The 4,561-nt window shown below is 45.1% G+C and overlaps 1 long non-coding RNA gene across 1 annotated transcript; it reads left to right on the forward strand.

Moving 5' to 3' along the window:
• Positions 1–1,053: 1,053 nt before the first annotated feature.
• On the forward strand, positions 1,054–2,922 carry LOC120373994. Its single transcript, XR_005585845.1, has 4 exons — positions 1,054–1,120; positions 1,206–1,266; positions 1,627–1,822; positions 2,554–2,922. It is a non-coding gene; the product is annotated as an uncharacterized LOC120373994 (long non-coding RNA).
• Positions 2,923–4,561: the final 1,639 nt, after the last annotated feature.

Consider the following 4,561-nt stretch of genomic DNA (forward strand, 5'->3'; position numbering starts at 1 on the left):
TCCAACAGAGGAGCCCAAAGTTTGGCTGCAAGGGGGAGATTTTCAAAGGCAGAGATGGCAGTTTCTCTTCCAACTCTCTTTAAAGGCCAATGGGATTGGAATGTCTGACCTCTCCTTGAAAATCCCTGTCCTAAATCCGTATATAATGTGCCAAATCAGTTTTTTTTAAAAAGTCCAGAGCAGTCATCAGCTCCCGGGGAAGCCTTGGCCTCAGACTTTTTCTTGCAGTTTGATTAAGTTTGCTTACAAGAGGACGTGGTTCCGAGTGGAAAAGTCTGGGATCAGATTCTGACCCTCTCAAAGTGTGGGGTCACTCAGATCTGAGGTTCTATAGGGCCTGGTTATGCTAGATATTGACTGCCTCTTGGGAGGTGCTAAATACCCTGAATTCTCATTGATTTCCTTGGAAAACACGGCTACTCAGCACCACGCAGGATCAGATTCATGTTTTGTGAAATGCTTTGGGCTATAAAGCTTCCCAATTAAACCTTCATTAGACAACCTGCTTTTGTAGCTGACTGTTTCAAAGTACTCCTGGTGCAATTTGTCTAGTACTAACTGGAGAAGTTTCACCATATGCAAACATACAACATGATGTCCTAGCAGGCGAGCTACCCTATAGAATATGCAACATGCGTGGCTTGAACTTGCATGCTGGACTCTTTCCTGCACATATTCTCTTTCTCATTCTTTCTCTCTAATTAATTAATTTTTTCTCTCTCTCTCTCTTTTTTTCCCCACATACTAGTGCGCTGGCGGCAAATGGACGAGCTCTTATATATGCAGCTGTGATGCTTGTCGACGGAGGTGCCATCTGCAGCGCTGGCTCTGTAATTAAAAAGGGCTCACAGCTGCATTTGCCTGGTACCAGGGTTCCCGGACGAGATCATTCATCGCTGAGATCCCAAGCAAAGAGGCTTGGCAGGGAAAATAAAGGGGACGACTGCAGGAGGCAAATATAAAAAATATCCTGCAGATAGCAACTGCTGCTGCTTTTACGCCTGCTGTTCTTGTATCTGAACTTGTTTCCTGTTTGTGTTATTAATGGGGTGACATGCACCCCTTAAGGGATAGGAAATGTTCTTAATATCACGTTTCAGATGTGACGTCGTTAGAAACGGTGAGTGAAAACGCTCCCATAGAAACATCTTCCCCATCAGCATGAGAGCGGAGCAGCTCACCTGTGTAAATTCTTCCCCAGACAGGTAGGAACATGAGCCGAAGATTCTTCCCTTTCCTTTGCACCAAGGGAGTCAGAGAAAAAAGGTAACATTTTCCATCAGGAATACAATGAATCGCATTGCACAAGACATGCAACCGTCCTGATGCAATGGTTAGAGGTAGACTATGAGTGAGGGCTGTTTTCTTGATACTCCAGGCCTGATTCACCCCTCAGATGGGCCTTCTCATTTACTCCAGGATCCTCTACACTGCTCTGGCAGTGCAAAGTAGCCTTAAAGTGGTAGCAAATTACACTACAGTGAGTAAATTATGGCTTTACCCTAGTGACTCCATTGGCTTCAACAGAGTTGTAAATAAGAGGTGGCCCAGGCCGATTGTGTGTATTGCATTAGCAATACTGACACCCCATTTTGGATCATCTGAAATTCAGATCTGTCTCCCCAGGTTGCCAGGGAATCTTGAGTGACTGCAGGCTTGGTGGGTCCTCGGTTTTACATCTCACCTGAGCGATCGCACATCCAGCATCACAACAGCTCCGCACACTGTGGCGAGGTGTTTGAGTCAGAACCGATTCAGCAAGATGGATGCCACCCAGCGATCCACCAGCATACACCTTTGCATCGTCCACTCTTCACTTGAGGTTTCCTGCGCATTTTCTGACCCACTTGACCCTCTTTCAGTTAAGATTCAACGTTTGTTGTTTATATAGCAGCCTAGGTGTGTGTAGTGCTTCTCAGACCAACTAAACAGTTACAGAAAGGTCCCTGCCCTGCAGAGTTTACAGTCTAAGAACCTGACACTGTTCCATCCCGGTGAAGTCCCAGTTAAGTCAAGCTGAACCTAGCCTATGGATATGTCTACACTGCAGCATGGGTGGGAGGGTGCAGCTTGTGTAGACATACATACCAGAGGTTGCTTAAATCCAGCTAACTCGGATAACTAAGCAGTGAATGAAGCTGTAGCAGCATGGGTTTCAGTGCGGGCTACACAAGCCGCCTGGAATGCTGGGTAATTACTCGGGCAGCTCGCCCCCACTGCTTCAGCTTCACTGCTCCAGGACCCAAGATAGGTAGATTGACTAGGTAGACTAACTAGCTTGGGTGAGTCTACACAAGCTTCAATCACATCCCGTGACTGCAACATAGACAAATCCTAAGTCCTGATTTACACTTAAAACTTAAGTCGACCTAGCTACACCACTCAGGGGTGTAGAAAATTCCTGCCCCTGAGAGACATAATTAAACCAACCTAGGCCTCAGTGTAGACACTGCTAGGTCGAAGGAAGAATTTGTCCGGCCACCTAGCTACCGCCTCCCATGGGGGGTGGATTTATGACAGCTATATAAAAAACTACCCCTTCTGTCACTGTAGGATGTGTCTACGCTACAACGGGACAGCAGTAAAGATCATGAGAGAGGCTTATGTTGCGTAGCCTGTTGACCTCTTGTTCATTTCAAAGAAGAGTGTCTTGAGGGGACCTGAAGGATGAGAATCAAACACAAGGCCCCGTCCCACAGTGCTATGAGAGCAGAAGATGGTTTGTTTTGCCATGGCAGGATGCCCTTCCAAGAGAGAAAGCCAGAGGATGAATTTGGACCACTGTGTGCAGTTGATGTCATTTCCAGAGGACTGACCACTTACCTATCCAGCAAGCAGGAGGCAAAGATAGTTGGGTAAGAACTGGGCAGGAAAACTAAGACCTTCCTTCCAAAAGCTCATTGAACTAGTGGTTCTGGTCCAGCTGGGAGCTGGATTTTCACAAGGGAAGGACTGGGGTGGGAGGGGTGGAATGTAGGTTTCCTGGACTAAAGAAAACAAAGAATATTATTGGGCAAACAATGGATTTCTGACCTGATTTTATTTCTTTGGGCCACGCTGTCTTTCCTGTTTACTTGTTATTTTGGAAATAGAACAATTGATAATTTACTGCTGATTAGCTGGCAAGACTCTGACTTGTCAGTAAACTTGATTTTAACTGGCCAAGTGTCAGGGCAAGAAGCCAGGAACGTTGTGGCAGGGAACAGTAAACAAAACAATTATAAGATTAACACCTTGTTTAGCGGTCAGATATTGTCAAGTGGGTGAAAGATTGCGCCAGCTCCTCCGCATAGCGCCTGGTAGACAAATTACCTTATTAAGAAGGATCTTGCTCATGGTCCATTCCCTGCACCTGTGTCCTCAAATATTTTCATTCATTTTGGAGAGGAGGCTGACACTCTGCCTGGACTGGTTTGATTCTGTGCAGCTGCAAGAGCATTATTTGGCATTAACATATTTGCATATCAATGAGACCCTGATTAATATTTAAAGAGCCAGCTGTCCAAGCCACCTATAAAAGAAAAAGAGCCCTGTTTTTTTTTTAAAGGATAACACTTAATGGCCTTTATCAAGTTTGCTTCATTTCTATCCTCTATTCTTTTCAGGGGGGAGGGCAAACAAAACCCACACACACCACAAGAACAACAACAGCGGTCAGGAAAAAAATATGAAATGCCATTAATGAGTGATCAGCGAACTGGCTGTGTGCTTTTCAATGCTTCTCAGTCCTTTTGTGTCATAGCTGCAGCTGCATACAGCGGGGCTTTTAGAGGAAGAGCATTGCGAGGCTGAGCTGATATGAGCCCTTGGGAGCTGGATGCCATGATGACTGAAAACAAGCATGACACCTCCAAAATGAAAGCCAGACACCAAAGGCTTACCAAGCCATTTCAAGGTTTTCTCTTTCAAGACAACAGGATTTCCTTCTTTTTCAGAAGGGGGTTCCGCCTGGTTCTTGCATCTAGTCCCTGTCTCTGTAATGAGCCATAACCTAAACACCTGATCAAAACATCCTCGGACTTGGGGAAAGATGTGACTTTTCTGCTCTCTGGATACAGTCAGACAGGGTGCTATGTTCTAGGATAGTAACCACGGCCAGCGAGGAATTATTGAGGGAGGTAGATCAGAAGGTATACTTGAAGCAATGAGATGAAATTAAGAAAGGACTAATTTAGGCTGAATCTGTTTATCATTTAGGTTTCTTGGTATAAAAGAAGCTTCTGGACCATTAAATCTTTCAGGATCTCCCAAGGGAAGTGCTGGAAGTCTCACCCCTTGGGACTTAGGCTGGACTAATCACTAGTAAAAATCCAGTAGGGCACAATCTTGCATTGTCGTACATGTCCAATATAGCACATAAAACATATATAATTTCGAACGCACTTGGATATGTGTTACCCATTAGTTTGTGCCATTTGAGAGTTCAAGCTACAGTCTTTATTGTAGAACTCATTGGAGTGTATCATCATGTTGACACCCACCTATACCACAGACTCAGAGACATTAGGGATGGAAAGGACCCATTCAATCATCCAGTTTCATCTTCTTGGGGACAATGAGC

Source organism: Mauremys reevesii, linkage group 10, assembly GCF_016161935.1.
Source record: "Mauremys reevesii isolate NIE-2019 linkage group 10, ASM1616193v1, whole genome shotgun sequence".
NCBI lineage: Eukaryota > Metazoa > Chordata > Testudines > Geoemydidae > Mauremys > Mauremys reevesii.